This window comes from Asterias amurensis, chromosome 4 (assembly GCF_032118995.1).
Source record: "Asterias amurensis chromosome 4, ASM3211899v1".
Taxonomy (NCBI): domain Eukaryota; kingdom Metazoa; phylum Echinodermata; class Asteroidea; order Forcipulatida; family Asteriidae; genus Asterias; species Asterias amurensis.
Genome location: NC_092651.1, coordinates 20658994 through 20679953, shown reverse-complemented (window position 1 = coordinate 20679953; position 20960 = coordinate 20658994). Strand labels below are relative to the sequence as shown.

General features: G+C 40.2%; 1 protein-coding gene across 1 annotated transcript in view; it reads left to right on the top strand.

Moving 5' to 3' along the window:
• Positions 1 to 20960, top strand: part of LOC139936485 (uncharacterized) — a 65111-nt gene that overhangs the window by 13674 nt on the left and 30477 nt on the right. The window contains exon 2 of the mRNA XM_071931315.1: positions 8463 to 8643. The gene's annotated coding sequence lies outside the window, so the exon portion shown is untranslated. The remainder of the gene's footprint in view (positions 1 to 8462; positions 8644 to 20960) is intronic.

Genomic DNA, 20960 nt, shown 5'->3' with positions numbered 1-20960 from the left:
CAATATGTTTTGTTTTCTTCTGAGAGCTTACCCCAGTAACTACTATAATAGCGATCAACTTAACAAATATCATTTATAGTCTGGTTTTATTGTTACTTTCCTTATGAAATGTTTTTTGAAATGTTCACGTTGGCCAAAGCTGCATTGCAGAAAACCGGGGGTGCTATCACATATTATTACAAAACAAATATAAAAATGTACACATTGGGGGTGTTAAAATAACATTAATTTCTGCCGAAACAACTACAGTGGTGTTCAGAAACGCTTCTCATGTTGAAATTTGGGGGATACAAACCGGTATCTCTTTACATTGACCTAACCACATTACTTCGAAGAGAAAATGATTTTCAAAATGCTTTATATCAAAAGCTGCTTTTATAGGCTTCTAACCAAAGGTTTTGACTGCCATTAAAGACATTGGGCACTAATGGTAATTGTCAAAGACTAGCCTTCACAGTTGGTGTATCTAAACATATGCATAAAATAACAAACCTGTGAATTGAGCTCAATCAGTCGTCGAAGTTGCGAGATATTAATGACAGAAAAAAAAACACCCTTGTCGCACCATGGTCACACGAAGTTGTGTGCTTTCAGATGCTTGATTTCGAGACCTCAAATTCTAAATCTGAGGTCTCGAAATCAAATTCGTGGAAAATTACTTCTTTCTCGAAAACTACGTTACTTCAGAGGGAGCCGTTTCTCACAATGTTTTATACTTTCAACAGCTCCCCATTACCCGTTACTAAGAAAGGTTTTATGATAATAATTATTTTGAGTATTTACCAATAGTGTCCACTGCCATTAAGAGTGATTAGTAAACGTACAACTTCCCTTTAACAGACTTATCCAAGAGTTAGATGCGTTCCTTTAATACAGCAATCAAGGTCCAATACAGGTGAAAATGATCAAATTCATTTTTTGTTTCCTTTTCTTTCAAAACCGGATGTATCCGGTTGGTATATGGTATCATTCTCCGCTGCAGGGCTAGGCTTTCGGTTACCAACCCAAGAGATTAGCCGAAGCTTACACCGGAACGAACCAAGTTCACGGAGACACGAATAGGTCCGATACAAGGGAGATCCGATTCCCGAATCTGTCCGATGCCGGGAGAGATCGGAAGAGATTGGGTTTCGAATCCTCGCCGTGGGATGTATTAGACTTGCCAAGTCGTCTTGAATCTTGAATTGTTGTACTCTCAGTAAAAGCATTGCTTCTGTCCTGGAGAAAGTCGGTTGCAAAATCCATTTATTATTCTGTCAATATTGTGCTTGGATTTGTTGCCTGTTCCAAATCCGACCAGCTCTTGGCAAAGGGCTTGTCTCACATTCGATGATTTTACAATTTTGCGTGTAAACTAACAGGGGTCTGGTGGTTTGTTTGACGAGTCTAAACAAGCACCAGCGGTGAACTGCATGTGTGTTGCAGGAAATATTCTGAACTGCGAAATGTTATCCGTAGATTTCATAATCATAGCTGGATTGTGATAATAAACTGCAGATCCATTTTCACTGATAAAGAAATACTTCACAAGAAGTTTTAAGGTCGAGTCGAATCGAGCATAATATACAGACTATACTTGGTAAAATTACAATATTTTGTTGTGAGCGACTTCAGAAATGTAATATGCAAGTCCTGAACTTATATTAAGCCAGGTCAGCCGTTTTCAGTGTGTTTCGATTTCATGCCATGTTGTCTATTGCTCGAGTTCGGACGATGTCCCAACTTGAGTATTTGACCCAAGAAATGGCTTTTAGTTCGAATTATGGAGGAGGTTATTTCTTCATCCATGTTCGAATCAACCCTTTAATCAGAACATAGAGTAAGGACCAGAAGTGTCTGTTGTACTTGACTTTTGACTTGTTCCCATCGTTCATGTGTTGTTGTGTATGTTGGATATAACTGGGGGTCGAGCGAATTTCCTGTCAAGTTGTCGTTGACAGCATCATCATGTATCGAGTGATTGCAGCGAGTGATTAAAAACGTTTAATGATTTTTGGCTGTATGTGGAACTTCATTTTAAGGTCATCCAAATTGCGATTGACCTTTCACCTGCCACGAGTCAGTACTCACGAATCTCACCTCAATGCTCACTCATGCACACACAATCCAAATACCCATGCCCTCCATCAACCAGCGTCAAACAAACTGCTTGAAAAAAGACTACAGGCCCTTGTCACCCGTCAGTCAGACATCGACACCTCACACCAATCATTATACCCCTCTGTGAAGACCCCCCCCCCTCATCCTTTCCTACTCCTGGATGGGATAAAACGGTGGGTGGTCGTTCACTTGTCTCTCCATGGTTCTTCTCTCATTTCCAGCGAGTCCATCCACAGTCCAGCCTGTCAACCTCTTTATCCTTCCCCTCACCCTGCCCGTCTCTCCACCCCTCTCCCCTGCCGTATTATCGCCGTGAGAAACCCGCCCCTCCGTTCCCTGACAGCTGACCGGACGGCATGGCATCAATGTTTGTTATCATGTTGTACCCGGTTGATATTAAGAGAGGCTCAACGGGTTAAAGCTGCTCTCTGGTTCCGGAGGTCTTTTACGGGGCAAGGGAACTCAGTTTCTGTTTGGTTCCCCAATTTTCCGTGCTTTTCGTTGATTATTGTTTTTGCCTCAGTGGTGGCGCGCTTGTTTTTTCTGTTTTTTTCTTTGCCGAAACTGGAAAACGTAATGCTCCTGTGTATTTGCTCTCTCTGCAAAACGCAAGCCCAACTTCTCAGGTTATTTGATTTAACATCTGCTTTAAGACAGACATCAAAACCGCATAAAAATAAGAAAGTAATTCTGACTGGCGGGTGTTTATTTTCAAGAGATGATTGACAAACAAAATCAAATAATTATTTGTTAAATGGCGTGACGGGCATTATTTTTGTTAAAGGCAGTGTATGGACACTATTGGTAATTACTCAAAATAATTATTAGCATAAAACCTTTATAGTAGTGGGGAGAGGTTGGTGGTATAAAACATTGTGAGAAACAGCTCCCTCTGAAGTGCCATAGTTTTGGAGAAAGAAGTAATTTTCCACGAATTTGATTTCGAGACCTCAAGTTTAGAACTTGAGGTCTCGAAATCAACCATCTACACGCACACAACTTCGTGTGACAAGGGTGTTGTTTTCTTTCAATATTATCTCGCAAGTTTGATGACCGATTGAGCTCAAATTTTCACAGGTTTGTTATTTTATGCATATGTTGAGATACGCCAAATGTAAAGACTTTTACAATCACCAATAGTGTCCACTGCCTTTAAATGCCTTGTTCTTTCGAATGATAAAAATTATGAGTTATGTTATTGTGTAACGTAACGAGGAATCCATGTGAAGTAATTTTTTTGTAATTGTACTAACAAAAAACATCCAATCTGAAACAAAACAATGTGTCTTACTTTGTTTTCAATGAACAAAAACAGTAATGTAAATAAATTAAAACGGGTCTCACATTTTAAAGGATTCGGGTACTTTTTCAAAATGTCCCCAGATTTACACTAAACTTACAGGGTTTGAAGATAATGATAGTGGAAAGCTTCCCTTCAAATATTACTAACTAAGGTTGTGTAGTTTTTGAGAAATGAGTAAAACAAGTCACAAAATAGTTTTGTTCTCATGAGACCAAAATGATTTTAGCATGTAAAATCCTCTTAACCAGTATGATATTATACCAAAACCATAGCATAACTGGTTAATACGTTTTTACATGCTAAAACTGAGACGAAAAGTATTACTTTTACTTTACTCATTTCTCAAAAACTACAGCACCTCAGTAAGTAAAATTTCAAGGGAAGCTTTCTACTATCATAATTTTCAAACTGTGTTAGTTTAATGTAAATCTGTGGACATTGTGTTTTTAATAGGAAAAAGTACATATACCCTTTAACAAACACGGAGTCACAAATCCGTCACAACTTATATTTACATGACATTTTAATTCATCTTTCTTCGAAAGCGAACCACGATCTCTGTGTATACTCTCATCTAATTATAGACTATAGTTTGTTCCAGTTGACATTTTCAGTGACGATTCATTGATGTCAGTCAGCAGTCCGTACGCCTATACCCAAATAGGCGGCTACATCTACGGCTACGGCTACGGCTACGGCAACGGCTACGGCAACGACTTTCATCAACAGCTTTTTATTGGTTGTTCCCAAGTAAGTTTTTATGCTAAAAAATATTTTTAGTAATTACCAATAGTGTCCAGGCCTTACTGTCTGACTCGAGTGTACTGTTTTACACATGTGTTGCTTAATGTTCATGTTCGTAAAAGAACACACTCAGTTACAATTATCTCTTAAAGAAGGAACTTGCCCGGTGTGTCTGGCCAGTGGCGACAAGGTGCTACATAAAATTTAGGTCTTTTAATAATTTGGTGTTTTTTTTAAACCTCTATTGAAACATTTATGTCTGTTCAAGCGCCTTGAGTACCTTATCGATACTGTGCATGCTATATAAGACTTCTGTAATTATTATTACACTCAACCCACTGTCGTACTGTCGTACTGTAGGGACAAAATCAAAATCTCCGCACCGACTTATGGCGGAAGACGATGAGTGACGTCAACATAAATCGTGACGTCACCAAGGGTTCGTTCGCAGTGCATCGCAGCCTTAAAATCATGCATCAAGAAAGCCATCTTGGCGAATTAATGACGTCAAAGCCAGATTGGTTGTGCTCGACTAGACTGTATCTCCCTCACGATTCGCGCGCGATGTATTTTTCGGTAAACAACGTGTTTATTATTTTTAACAAACTGCGTACATGATACGGGAAGCCATAATGAGTAAGCTCAAACGGTAATACCAAAGCGTGACTCTATATATAGTTGTTTAATCCTTTTTAATTCCCGCCATCCTCGTGGTTTGGGTATTGGCCTCGGATTAATATAACGCGGGGAAGTTTGCGGTGGGGGATGCTGGGGTTTATTGTTTTCGAAAACAAATTAAAATTTATGGTCTGAGACTTTGTAATATTAATAGGGTTGTAATGACGGGGGGGGGGGGGGGGGGTGCTGTATTTGTTTGTACATTTTTGCCGGCTCGGTGTCAATCTTTGTGTCTGTGTTGTGCCTATAGATTTTAGGATCGGTGTGTTTTAAGATGATCTTTTTCGGTATGAGGACCGAGGACGAAACAAGAAAGGGAAAATGAAAGGACTTCATTTAGGGGAATTCTAAAGACTGGGGTGCGCCACAAGGAATGTTGTGAACATAGTCTATTGGAAACTGTTACTTTATAGAGCAGGGCAAAAGACTAGAACATAAGATATTCCATAATGATGCATTTTTTGAAAAAAGTGTGTTCGTTCAGTTCATTTTTAAATATTTGTGTCTGCTTAACCGTTAGGAAAGTTCATTCTCACTTTTATGTTCTTGTCAACTTCTTCTCCTTTCTGTGAATAAAACAAATCGAGGAAAATAGTGTTCAAGACTGTCGACATATTGAAGTGAGGGCGCCCTTTCGTCGGCCTTTGAAGGTCTCGCATGGAGAGTGTTACTGCAAGGACCTTTTTGCTAAACTTATTGGAACCGATTTCTAAGTCCAGGAATCCTTATAACTTCTAACAGGACCAATTACTTTATATACCTATGTTATCCATCGACCTTGCCTGAACCATAATTGCCCTGGCGTGAACTAGCAACCGATGAGAAGTCAAGAAGAAATTTCACACGAGAAAAAAAAAAGGAAACAGAAAAATAGAGGGAAAGCGGAAATAGAAACCAAACGTTGAGAATACCGAGAGGGCAGGAAGGTGAGCGGGGAATCATCACCATCTGTCGGCGGCCCGTGGGACGCGCTGCCCGGTATTGACATTCCATGGTTTTAGTGGTGGAGAAGAGATTATCGGACTATCTCCATATGGTCTGGCAAGAGTGGCTATCGATGACATCTGGGGATTTAAGGCCCATGGAGGGCCACAAAATGGCCGGGAATTTTGCTGCAAATAACGGGGACTTCACTCAATTGTTAAGAACATGAGTTCCATAGTCCTTGGCGTTACACCAAACAGACCTGGCTAGCCTGGGGCGGCCCAGGAGAACATTATTAGAGGGTCTTTACGATTTAATTTGATTACTTGAATTTCATTCCTTCTTTTTGTTTCTTCTTTTTTTCCCCTCTTATTTTAACCAAGTCAGCAATTTCAAAACAGAGAAGGTTCTTATTAAATTCGTGAATGTTTCCAATCACCTTTCTGAAGGTTGGCCAGAATTCCAGTTAGCGATTGATCCCTGATGGGAATTAGGAGACCTTACTCACACTTTCAAAACTTTAAGGTTTTAGGAGATCGTTGTGTGGAAAAGTCTCTTCAGTAGTGTTATAGATTGTCTGCTTTATAAGTCACAAGGTTGTAGGTTCGAATCCAAGCATGAACCTTCAAAAAAACACATATCATCCACAAAGACCTTTGAATGGAAAGTATGGCGTCATTGTTTTTAGAAGTCCCATTCGTTAGGTTGACATAAACACACAATACAACAGACATGTGGAATTGTTTACCAAATTCGGTCTGGTCACGTGTTAGAGTTTATAGAAAGCAACATAAACGGTTTAGATACCCTTACTAAACACGTGACGTCATTATTTTGAGTAGGGCGCCCTCCCTCGTCTAGCGGCCAAAATAAAAATGTTCATTGGCCAATATGGCGTGTCCTTATCTCTCGACCATGACACAGGCAACTAGTGAGTCTCACTCAAATCCCGCTAAATCCAAACAGATTTGAAAGAAAGACAAAAATAGGCTTAACTCTTAAACTGCTAATGCAGAAAGTTGTGCGTAACACAAGGGACAATACGTCATCACTTGGGGGTCACAATGGAGAACACTAGACCTCACTTGACATGGTACATTGGGGGGGGGGGGGCATGAGGGTCCTCGGTACCGATATATCAACACTATTTGGGTTGAGGACGGATACGCATTACTTTTTTGCAAGAAAGAAGAGTAAGGATTTATAACTTGGGAAGCAATGTTTATTGGTAAGTTATGATGATTTCAGTCAGTGCAAAATCGGTATTTAAAGGTAATTTTAATTACAGGGAAAACCAGCACACTGTGGGAGTGAAGTGCACACGGTGTGATGTACTGAAGGCATACACGAGGCCCGTTTTGATCTAATGTTGGCTTAAAGTTGAAGCATACATTAATGCTGACGTAATTAACAGATGCACAACACTCAACTCAAGGTTGAGAATACCCTAAATAACAGGTTATAAAAAAAACCATAACTTCCAAATCAGATTTCGGTTCATTTTACCATCTGTTGAAAGAATTAGATCTGAATATACATAGATAAAGGATCTATGTTTGTCTTGATGGTTGTGCTGCGCTACAACATGCCATGTGCATATAGACCCCCGTTGTTCCGAAGGGGGAGATTCGTTCAACGGTGGTGCATCCATCCCTAATCTACGAAATGCCACAAAATGACACCCTCCATAACGGAAATCTAGGCCGTTCGGGTCACTTGTCAAAGTCACCTTTATCCTCGAAACAAAAAAACTTTCGGAAATCCCGGGGGCTGCTTCAGATCGTGAGGGTCCCATGCGGTTCGAACGCAGAGGGGCTTTGAGATGCGTTAGAAAGCTTTGCTGAAGAAGAAGCTATAGGCTATGTCTGTTCAACCTCCATGGTCTATTATAAAGAAGAGAAATTATTGCATAGATTTTTTTTCTTCTTGACGGCGATGCCCTTCGGTTTAACCAACCACATATTCATCTGCTTCTCATATTGTGATCTGTGACAAAATACATGAAGACTCTCCTAGTGTCAGGTTGCCGTCCCCTGCGTGCATAAGGATTGCAAGTCAGACATCTGGGCTTGTTGGCAAAGTTGGCATTACTGAGCAGTGTAAAAGGTCATACTAGACCCAGCGGTGGGACCAAACCTATATACCTGAGCTTGGGGTTTACTTTTTTTGTTATGACTTTCTTATGTGAGAAAACGAAGAAGTCAAGAAACTTTGCGTGAACCTTAACATGTGTATCTCTCTGCCAGTAGTCCCTTTGGAGTGTCGTTTGGTTATTATAGGGCACCTGTTCAATAGCTTGTGATACTTGGGACTGGCCTAACTCCAGCTATCGCCGCCGATGATTTCGCCTTCTGACCTGGCTGTACTTCATCCCTCTATCCTCTGGTCTGGTATAGACCGCTGGCGACACCGTCACGGGGCAAGTGCTTCTCGCAATTTCCGGACGGGATGGGTTTGGCACATGGAGTGACTTGGAATTACCGCTGTGTCGATTGTAGTCCAGGCTCAGCCGACGTGTTCCATCAACGACGTTGTTTGTTCGGAAGTCACTAACATCAGTAAACGAACTTAACATCAGGACTTGCGGAATTTTTTTAAGTACACAACACTTCCATTCTTTCCTCTTTTTTTCTTCATCCAGAGATAGGACCCCCCTATTTGGGCGCCAAATTTACTCTCTATTTTTATTTTATATCGTCTGTGTTTGTTGCAGACATTGAACAGCACTCCCCCTGTGAATTTACTACAAAGACTTTGATCTGTGGCAGTCTTCTTCTCTGGACAAGACTTCGAAACTTGTGACACGGAGCCGAAAGATCTTGACGAGTTAATCAGAGGTGGATGCTTTCTTGTGTGAACGCCCTCTGGAGTGGATCACAGTCTAGTCTTTATTGGTGAGTACATTACATTTTGTTCTGTTTTTTTTTCTTGTCTGACATTACATTTACAACTTTTGTAAATATACAGTGTTTTTAATGATCAGACTAAAACTTTAAATGCCGATCAACCCCCGATTTCTCTCGACTCAGTTGTGTTTCCAAAAAACCATGCTCGGGGACGAAAGTGGGAACGAAAGCAGGCGTGACATCAGTCAGAGTTCAGATGCTTGTTTACCTAAACCTATTTCGTAATTTTCTGTGTGTTCTAATATTATAAACAAATAAATATTAGTTCTGAAACAGACTTTTACAAAAAAAAGTGACATAACACATGATCAATGATACAACCAACCAGCAGCATTGGTCAATGCAAGTTCGTTCCACTTCTTGGAGTATTTACTTCACCTATAGCATTGTCGCAATGGTTGATCAGCTTGTCGAGAAAGAAGTGTATTTTTATAATTTCTTTAAATGCGAGAGTGCGGGTGGCCATGTAGGAGTAAATCCGAGCATGTTCGTAATGGCATGAGATTGAAGTGTAGCAACTATTGCCATTGTACTCTAAATCACTAATCGCGAATCCGTTCCTTTCTCTGCAGTTTGCCCGTTTTCGAAAGAAATCGAAGTCTATAAACCGAATGAAAATTGTTTTCTGTCAAGAGAATGTTTGAGTTTAATAATGAACAGTTAGTATTTAAGATGGAAACTGGTTCAATGGGTGACTGAAACCCTCGTAATCAAGAAAACATATGATGGGATTGCCCTCCGAGACGGGACTCGCGAGGTGGGATTCGAACCACATGAGGAAAGGCTCGTAGTCAACCTTCAAGGCAGAACTATGGGTTATCATAGGTCATTGTAATATTATGCAATATAGATCATCTTGAGTTGTTGAGTAAGTTTGATCACATGAGTTAAGACGCTGATATCTGTGGTACATGACCGAGTACATTGTATTCTTAAATGAGGAACGAGTCAGTCCACGATGTCAATATTTCTGACCCGTAAAATCCACTGTTTTCCCCAAGCCTGTCACCGCTGATTCCAATGCGTAATAACGTGGTGTAGATAAACTGGAAAAGGTTTCGTCAAATTGAACCAGAATTGAGCTCAGGTAGCGTGCCTAGCATGGCCGTTGGCATATTCATAGCAAGCTCCTATTCAGCTTAACTACTCCCATGGGCCCACTCAATGTCCAACTCCACAGAGGACCATGATTTATCAAAATAAAGATTCGAGATTCTTCAGCTTTTTTTTTGAAGCTGGAGGAATGTACAAGTATGTGTTTCTTGTGCTGGGTGTTCACGGGCTGGGATATTCTCCAAAGATTTGAAATGCAGCTGTATATGTTCAGTGTATGGGGTTTGAAAAAGGGGGGAACATATAGAATCCGTCTTTGAAACTCGATGCATGCTACAGGTGTTGAGGTGTCGAAGGTCATTACCAATTAATCTTAAAACCAAAAAAGAGGGCCAAAGGTCGATCCTTGGGGAACACTGAGTCACGGTATAGGGCCGTTTTGCGAAACCGCTCGGTCGATGTATTAACTCTTCAACTCTGTGGTGGTGATGCAAAACGATGGTGATTTGGTTCAAACATTTAGTTTCATTTTGGATTAAATTTCCTGCTGATTTCGGTTAGAAAAGGAAAAGTTAATGGGAGTAATTGGTCGACGACGAAAAGTGGTCTTGACAGTTCAACGCCAATTTAAGATGGCGGATCAAATTACGGAAATGTCGATCTTCCTTGCTTAAAGGCACTGTGACTGTCTGGACAATATTGGTTATAATACTCAAAATAAGTGTCAGCATAAAACCTTACCTGGTAACGAGCAATGGAGAGCTGTTGATGGTATAAAACATTGTGAGAAACAGCCCCCTCTGAAGTCAAATAGTTTTTGAGAAAAGGTAATTTCTCACTCAAATATTAAAAGAATTCAGACCTGAGGCCTTTTTATGCACTATGATTTTATTGAAAGCACACCAATTTGTGCAACAAGGGTTTCATTATTCTCTTGCAACTTCGATGACCAATTGGATCCAAACTTAAGTGTCCATTGCCTTAACATCAAAGGAGCCATGTGAGTCAAGCTGGATTGTCGGTGGTCTGCCTTCCAAGAGTTGTGGTTAGTTGGCAAATCCCGTTAATTCTCGCCATCTTTTTTGCCAGTGACATGATGTTTGTTTGATTTGCCATGGGTCGATGCTATAGGGGGGCTTTCATCATACCAGAGCCTGCACCAGGACTGGCACTGATGCGAAGCCATCGACAACCTCTACAAGAATATTATGAAAATGCACGTCGCATTAGACTGGCTCTCCAAGTCCTTCTAGTAATAAATAGTTAGTATCTTCAACTTGATGTTAAACTTGTTGACGAATGTGACACTGACACGAGACTGGCTCGCCAAGTCCTTCGAGTAATAATTTATTAGTAACTCAAACTTGACGTTAAATTTTTTGACGAATGTGACACTGACACGACTGGCTCGCCAAGTCCTTCCAGTAACTCAAAGTTCAGAGTTTCATAGGATGTCGTAGATTCATGAGGTTGTCAGGTTTTCAAGTTTGTGTTCAATCTTCAATAAACATATTGCCTTGTTGTAATGTTGTATATCTACGAAGTAGAAACGTCATCACGAAAAAATGTGAGTTTTCAAAACTTTGATTGAACTTTGAGTTTTAGTTCCAACTTGAAGAAAATAGTTTGCTCTTTCTTGGTGCTTAAAGGCAGTAGACACTATTGGTAATTACTCAAAATAATTATTAGCATAAAACCTTACTTGGTGACGAGTAATGGGGAGAGGTTGATGGTATAAAACATTGTGAGAAACGGCTCCCTCTGAAGTGACATAGTTTTCGAGAAAGAAGTAATTTTCCACGAATTTGATTTCGAGACCTCAGATTTAGAATTTGAGGTCTCGAAATCAACCATCTAAACGCACACAACTTCGTGTGAGAAGGGTGTTTTTTCTTTCATTATTATCTCGAAACTCAACGACCAATTGAGCTCAAATGTTCACAGGTTTGTTATTTTATGCATATGTTGAGATACACTAAGTGAGAAGACTGGTCTTTGACAATTACCACTAGTTTTCTAACATATCAACATATGCATCGTAATCAAGATATTTTGAGTAATTAGTGTCCACTTCCTTTAAACAAAGGACCCCCGTTGAATTGGTGTCGTGTGAATAGGGCTTTTGGTTCTTTTCGGTTTTCAGAAGTATTCACAATCGAAGTTGCTGGTAAACACGTTGAAATCTGAACACGCGTGTTATTTACGTATGGTTTTCTCATTGCAGCGTAAACAAGTTTATAGATGATGTTTGTTAAATTTCGGGGCTGACTATATTTTGCTCTCTTGTTATGTGTGAAATTTTAATGAGAATTCCGCAAGTTGTGTACGTGATTTGACCGGAAGAAGGCCGGTTGAAATATGATTTTCTTATTTGTGGAAAGATCAAGTTCTACAACTTTTTTTTTTATTTAAGTGGGCTGAATTTTCTATATGCGATTGATAACTTTCGTGAGTGCGAATTCTCTTCACGGTATTGATCATGGTGTTAGCCATATGAGGATAGTCTGTGTGTCTTATGGATATCCTATTTTAATGTGGACACCCTCTTTATCAGTTAATATACATGTATTGTAAGTGAACTATTTGGACACCAAGTTTATAAATTTCCAGAGCAAATGTTGACACCCTTTCACAAAATCCTGGCTAAAACATTGTTATTGACTATTGTCTGATACTCGTTTCCCTTTCTAAACCATTTTGATAAACGTTTTAATTAAGTGCTCCAATTTCGTTTACACCAAACTAGAGCAGTAGTGTCTGTGAGTGACTTCAGTATACCGGTAGTAGCTTAGGAACTTGCGACCCGGCACGAGCGAAGTCGGGGTGATTGGAATTGTCGAGTGACGAGGTTCGAGCAGAGTCAATCATGAAAAAGCAAAAAAGCTCAACCGCTTAAGACTTTGGGCTCTCAACATCGAGAACACAAAGTAGGCCAAACAAATGATTAGTTGCATTTCAAAGATCACATACTATAAATTTTACTAGTAACTGATCAGTTATCATAAATATTTTCGTCTGAAATGTTTTCAAAGTCTCGAAAAAAAGGTCACCGTAATTTCGATCGCCACAATAAAAAAACAGAACGGGTTTAAAACAGAAACCGTCGTTTCACACAAAAAGAAGCGGGACCATCTAAAGCTGTGTTCATCTAAGGCTGTGTTCACATTACAGAGCTAATTCCCGGGATATAAAACCCCAGAAATTCCTGGAGATTTTCAACCCCACCGCCATGGGTTTCACACTCAATGCAATTTTCCTGGGCAGGATGCACACTCGGTATGATATTAACACTTTAACCCTGAAGGGGTTTCCTTTGGTAATTGTTATTTCTCAGGAGTTTGCCAGGGTTAGGAAATCGGGTGTGAGAAGCTAAACCGAAGTTTCCTGCGAAGTTCAATTAGTGTGAAAGGGGTTTAATTTTTAAGACATTTTCAGTGTTGGAAGTTTGCCCTACCACCTAAGGTGCAATGAGTTTAACAACTGGAGACTGGTATAGTCTAAACCTCTGAAATGTAACGTCGTTCAAATCGGTTGGCTTTCACTAAGACTAGAGGAAACTTTTATCAATTGGTTTAGGATTTCTGATCTTCATAAAATCTCACCCTTGGTGATACTATGTCCATTCCATTTTTGTTTATGTCCGACATGTCCGACAAACCATGCTCACTCGACAAACCTTGGACCATGTAGGAACAACAGGCCCAAGTCGGGCATGAAAGGTGACACTCATCGTATATGATCTTCCAAGTGCAATGACACAAAGTACAACCATAAACCATAAGACAATCTAATACAAGCATTATATCATGAACAAAATGAAGCACTCTGCCAGTCGGCAATAGTTCCCGCACAGCGACTCAAACTTCAAAGAGATGTTGTTTCCAGCAGGCAGCCTGTGGTGAGAGGCTTAGCTTCACAGATGGCAAGGGGGGCCATGATGGCTTGAAGACCCAGAGCAACGGAAATCTGAGCGTATTGAAAAGCAAATTTATCTGCACGACTTCGATGATGATATATGGACCAATTTTTTGACTTGTTTTCCCGTCATGTAAATCCTATAGAGAACTGACGACCGCAGATAGGGAAATCGGTCAAAACACATTTGCCCTTCTTTTTATTTTAATTTGATACAATGTCTCCCCTTATTGAGTCTTTCGTTGGCTAACAATACAAAAACCGCGGGGAAGTTAGCCTGTATTTTACTTAACTTAAAGCAAGACATAAGCAGCGGTTACGAAGTGTAAACTGTGCTGAACTCCACCCCGTAAGCAGAAAACGTCCCCCTGCCGGCTTTACGTGAACCCGAAACCAAAAAGGACTGAGAATTGTATCATTCATAGACAGTAAATTCAATTTATCCTGACTGACTGTTCTGTTTCTGCTGTAGATAACCCACCCCTCTCCGTTCCCCGTGGCGCTGCGAGGGCCCATAAGATCAGAAGTCGAGTTCGCCTATGAACTCTGTAATAGACTGTGCAATATCGCTGTACCATTAGTGAGTTAAGGACCCTTAAGCAACTCACTTTAGCAAACTTTACCCTCAACGAAATAAAATGGGTCTTTTGTAATCCTCCCTATAGTGCACCTCCCATGCGAATCTCTGTTAGCGTCGACGTAACGTGGAGTCTCTCCCGAGTTCGCTAAAATTTAGAAGCTTTCCCTTATTTCTTTAGAAAGTATTATTACCCGAACTGCAGCCAAGTATTCCCTTCCATCAAAACTGCTTTTTCTCTGTAGATGGCTTTAAGTTACAACGTATGAAAAGCAACATACTTATATTTAGTAAACATATGCTAGACATGGTTTACCGAGAGAGTCATACCTGTTTGGCCATTATACCTTTATTTCATGGCTGTTTGTGACAGACAAGTTTTTGATTTCACGTGGATTGTCATGAACATACTGTTCATTGTAATCACCAAATAATGTCTGGTTCGACGAAATCAAAGTTAGAATTGTGGTTTCTTCGTTCTTTTAACAATCTTCATTCGTTTAACACGGCCTTGGTTTCCGTTCTGACCTGGGTGTCCATCCAGACATGGGTGTCCATCCAGATCTGGGTGTCCATCATTGTGGCATGGGTGTCTATCCCGGACTGTCCATCCTGACATGGGTGGCCATTCATTACTGGGTGTCCATCCTGTCTTGTGGATACTAACGTTTGAAATTGGACAGCATATACTCGTTCTTTTCCTGTCTGATACACCCAACACCTTTCGTTGTTAGTACCCAGTCATTTCAGACAACCCTTTTCCATGGTCCCGGTTTCCAGAATGTACTCCGGTGATGTAAACTGCACATGACACAAGTGTACACTTTCTCACCGACGACCTTTGACCAATTTTACTCTTTTGTAAACATGATCTTGCGCCGACCCCCCCCCCCTTTCATTTATCTTTTCCTTCTGTTTCAGTTGAAGTCTTTCAACCAAACTTTTTATCAAAATTTGATAATCTCGAGTGTAGTGCCGTCTGGGTATGCCGAATACGTCTTGAGGACTGTACTCAAAGACGTGCGTCACTATTCTTACTTTATCCCGAGAGGTTTCAAAGAGGGGGAAAGTCAGACACCAAACTTTCCAGAACTTGGTTTTTCCTTTCTGTCTATTTCGGTTTTTGTCTGGTCGCAGGTCGAACTTCTTGAACCTAATGCAGCGACGACAGAGAGGCAATGTAATGACTTTATCTGGAGAAATGTCAGAGTCGTTTTGCGTTTGGGTTTTTTATCAAGAAAGGAGGCATTCTTCATCAGATTGCTTGAAAGTGAAACGCTCTGTGGAACCTCTTTATCTTGAAGAAACTGTGATTGTCATTTTGCATTGGCTGTTTTTTTCCTAGACAAAATATTAAATCTGAAGTAGACTTGCGTGTGCAACAATGTGTAAATCTCTTTTGTGACGAGCGTTGGCTCTGAAAAGAGCAGGCCTTGAACTTTGCTCTTGGAGGGCGTAGTAATTTCCCTCTGGTGAGGGGCACTTTATTCTCTTTATGAGGAAATGTAATTTTGTTCAGGAAACTTGCACAGGGCACCACAGCAAAAGCACAGGGCACCACGTCAATTGATGTGGGCGGGTTAGAGCCTGTGGTCTTGACGTTTCGAATAGTAAACTCTGCTCTTCTTCAGGAGAAAGTCGTTTACGTCTAAAAAAGCTACACCCCCTCTTTAGGTGTAAGCGTTTAGTGTTAACCAAATAGCAAGGTGTTAACTTGCATTTACAAGACCCCGATTCTGGAATACACGTATTTGTATCCCCTCTTTGGGAGAAGAGGGTCCCAAGCAGGGTAAAGTAAATCCCAATCGGGATATATTAGTTTGATTAGAAGGGCCTTGTGAACACCAGTGACCCTTCTGTTTATCCATGTTTATCTCGAACCACGGAATGTTCCCGTCCCTGACTGACAAAAATGTGTCAGTTTTAACGCCTGTAACAGGTGTCAGGGTTGCGTATTATGTAACACTGGACGATATGCGATAATATCAATTATGCCACATCCTCTCCCGCGGTTCATAACCAGCACCTGTAAATGACATTTTCCATACTTTCAATATCCAACAACCGTCGTCAGATTTTTTTGGTCTAGGCATGGAGCTTGGCAAGCAGCTGACAGACTTGGTATAGCATTATCTAGATACCAACCAAGGTTTTCCCCACAAGTCACATGGTCACATCAAAGGCACCGCCTCTTCACCTGCCCATGTCTTAAGTAAGGCGTGTAAGAAACCTTGCCGCTGGCATCTTTTATCTCGAGTTAATTGAGGGACACTTGTGTTAAAGATTGTGACAGTTCGATTGGGTCCAGAAACTAAACTATACCTGTCCAATTCACGCCATCAGGAATTGAAACAAAGTTTACAAATGGTCCACCTCGACAGGTGGCCTGAGTTTCACACGTGTGGTATACACATTGTCGGTACCCACCAAAGGATGCTTTCAATGTTATTAGTCAAGTTGTCACACTTTTCCGGTTGTTGTGTCCGTAATTGTCGACAGTTGCAGTCCGGTACATTTTACCCGGAGTGGTTTAATTTGATTTGGTCGAGTTGCTTCAAGGGTTTTTTAACCAGTGGATCTTGCGACTCTGGTCCTTGCTCTAACCATGGAGGTAGATAGCTCTAACTCTATGTTCTTACATCTTCCTCCATGGTTCTTATCATGCAAACATACTTCAAGTGACCAACCCATATTGAAATTCGTTGGTCTCAAATCCGGTGTGATGACCACTGGTCAGCCCCGGAAGCATACCGAAATGGCTACGGCTACGGCCACGACTGTTGCCAAGGACGTCCTACATGTACTTCAATGCATAATAATGACGCGGCGATTCAGCCGTAGCTTTAGTTAGCCGTAGTAGTCAATTTGGTAAAGGCCATTTTCTGCCTTGGTGGTCAAACTATTGATCCCTCTATATTAATGAGAGATTTCATGGTGATTCTTAATAATAGCAGAGGGTGTCACGGGCACCATAGTGTGTTCCCGGCAGTTGACCCCCGTTTGTGGACCATTTCATATCCTTATTTATAGGCACTGGACACTAGTATTGGTAACTACTGAAAATAATTTTTAACATAAAAAACTTACTTGGTAACAAGCAATGGAGAGCTGTTGATTGTATAAAACACTGTGAGAAACGGCTCCCTCTGAAGTAACGTAGTTTTCGAGACAGAATTAACTCTCCACGAATTTGATTTCGAGACCTCAGAATTAGATTTTGAGGTCCCGAAATCAAGCATCTGAAAGCACATAACTTCGTTTGACAAGGGTGCTTTTTCTTCCATTATTATCTCGCAACGTCGACGAACAATTGAGTTCAAATTTTCACATTTTGTGAGTATGTTGAGATACACCAAGTGAGAAGACTGGTCTTTGGAAATTACCAATAGTGTCCATGTATTTTAATAACGGTTCTCAATTCGGGTCAAGATGTTTCCAAATCATGACTTGGATTGACAGCGTTCCCTCTGGGCAACAAAGTTAGTTGATTAACAAGAGGTACCTGAAGACGAGCATCTGTTTTTGAGACCACACCGGCTCATTCTCAGTAGAGCCAACACTCTTCCCGAAAGAGGTTTGCACAATGTTGTACATGCAATTTACTTTTTATACTGTTACTTCTTATGAGTTGTGGTTCCACCCTCAGCCAAGGGCAGTCGTCTTTATCTCTATATTCACTTGACATACCAGTACTTGATTTAAAGGCAGTGGACACGATTCGTAATTACTCAAAATAATTATTATCATAAAACCTTTCTTGACTACGAGTAACGGGGAGAGGTTGATATATAGTATAAAACGTTGTGAGAAACGGCTCCCTCTGAAGTAATGTAGTTTTCGAGAAAGAAGTAATTTTCCACGAAAAATATAATTTGAGGTCTCGAAATCAAGTGACTGAAAGCACACAACTTCGTGTGACAAGGGTGTTTTTTCTTTCATTATTATCTCGCAACTTCGACGACCGATTGAGCTCAAATTTTCCGAAGTTTGTTATTTTATGTATATGTTGAGACACACCAACTGTGAAGGCTAGTCTTTTGACCATTACCAATAGGGTCCAGTGTCTTTAAAATAAAAACAAAGCTATATAAACCTTTGATCCACATCTACATAATTCCATCCGCAAAAAACTTATTGGTTAATTTTATGTGGTGTATAGAGAGACCACTTGAACCACCCACAGCAATGTTTATGACAAGGTGTTGTTTCAAACACAATAGCGATCGTATTTCATCCTCCTCCGTGATGCAGCTGCAACCCCTAAACGAACTTCCAGGAGACCGTCAAGGGTTGCAGGAAACGATAACACAAGTCATTTTTTTCGCGATTAAAGTGATATTGTGCATCATGGGTTTTTGGAAAAGACAGTTCATTCCCATCATTCTCTCGTCTTCGAGACACAAAACAGCAAACCAATCGATGGCAGTATTAATTGGAAAGAAAATCTTGGAGTAGTTTTGTTGAAGGGTTTAGACTAAAGTGAACTTGTATTCTAATGGTCACTTTGGAGTCTTCACAATTTCAAATATACTCCCTCAGCTTTGACAGTTTACCACCAGACTACATGCAGTTTTCATATGTTGTGGTTCATATCAATGATACATATGTATCGTGACATATGTACAAAAGAACATCTGTCTAAATTAAACTTAAATGCGTATTGCAACTTATGACAGTAAAGTGAAAGTATATCTAGAAGTAGTTTTCTTCAAGCATTTTAGTTGAAAATGAATTTGCCTCTATAGATTGATCACTTACGGAGCTTTCAAAATATCAAATATATTCCCTCAGCATTGGCAGTTTTCCCAGACTACATGCTGTTTCATGTCAATTTTGACTTGTGTACACAGTAAGGTAACTGTCTAATTTATATCTGAATGCTGGCAGTCAAATTGGAAAGATATCTAGGAGAAGTGTTGTTCAAGTGTTCAGTTCAAAAGTAGGTACATGCAGTTTTCATTTGTTTAAACCCAACGGTACATAATCGTTGGATTGTGTACACAATAACCATAACTGTCCAAATTATGCTTAGATGCATTTGATGATTCTAACAGAGTGAGCCAATCCAGTGATACGGCATTCTGCCAATATATACCCACTGCATCTACAGTCCATCTTTAAACATTGGCATTTCCCACGCTGTTTTTTTTTTTATGTCCGAGGTATGATGATACATAACGTAGGTATGGTCGTAGTGCCGGATGTTATCATGCCGTTAAAACAATAATTACATGTTCATGGTGTGTGCCTGGAAAACAAACCTACTTTCCAAACTTTCTTATTGTACAGATGAATTGTACATGACATGTGATACACGTGTCTTCACTGGGAGAGATTTAGCAGTCGGTCTTGTTGCTCGGCATCTTCGGGCTTTCTCTTTCGCGAGACGGACAAGAATCGAAACGAGCAAACTAAATTAAGTGATTGGACAGACTTGAACTCAGCAGCTTAAAAAGGGGGATCTTGTATGCATAGAATACAATAGACTGCAAAGTAAAGAATGTTTAAATTAAATATTATGACAGGTTCTAGACTTCTGGTAAATGATCGCACAAATCTAAGAAAGAGATTGACTCTGGAAGCAAACTTTTTATAGTACCACCATAGTGCAAAGTACACTGATAACTGTTTCCATGATAGTTGTTCTATTTTTAAATAGCAAAAAATGTATAATTTCCATCACCAAAATTATAAGAACAATTGTGTTTTATGCTGAAATTGTGTACGGTTTACTAATTTCTTCTGACTCGCACAATGGAGTGCCACTGTTTTGGGGCTTGTTTTGTTAGTTCATGTTTATTATGGCTGAGCACACAAAACATGCATACAGTCTGCAACTATTTGGCACCTCTAAAGGCAGTGGACACTATTGGTAATTACTCAAAATAGTTATTAGCATAAAACCCGACTTGGTAACGTGTAATGTGGAGCTGTTGATAGTATTATAAAACATTGTGAGAAACGGCTCCCTCTGAAGTGACATAGTTTTCGAGAAAAAAAAATAGATTTCGAGGTCTCGAAATCAAGCATCTGAAAGCACACAACCTCGTGTGACAAGGTTTTTTTTTTCCTTTCATTATTATCTCGCAACTTCGAGGACCAATTGAGCTCAAATTTTCACAGGTTTGTTGGTTTATGCATATGTTGAGATACACCAAGTGAGAAGACTGGTCTTTGACAATTACCAATAATGTCCAGTATCTTTAAAGGAATTATGAGAGAAACCCAAAACATTTCGGGTTCACCAGCAACAATGTTTTGCGTGTGATAGATAACTTCCCCACTGATTCCACCACTCACCCCCCGTGTCGTCACCCGCAAAAAAAGGACATCATTATATTCTCTTGGAAGAATGTTCCCCCCAGAAGAACCACAAATTGGTCTCAATGCCTCCTCGTCGTGCCCCTAAACCAAATTGAATCATGTTTAGTTAAACATATTTGAGGTTATCGTTTCTTGAGCAGACGACAATCCTTTTTAAAATTGAAGAGACCCGTTGCTTAAAGGCACTGGACACCTTTTGAAATTGTCAAAACCCATATTCTCACTAAGTGTATCCCAATATATGCATAAAGTAACAAATCTGTGATTTTTTGCTCAAGTGGTCGTCGAATTTGCAAGAGAATATCGACAGAAAAACACCCATTCTTGCACACAAGATGCCTAATAAAAGGCTTCAGGCCTGAAGTCTTTTATATTCGAATGAAAAGTTGCCTCTTTCTCAAAAACTATCTTACTTCAGAGGAACTGTTTCGCACAA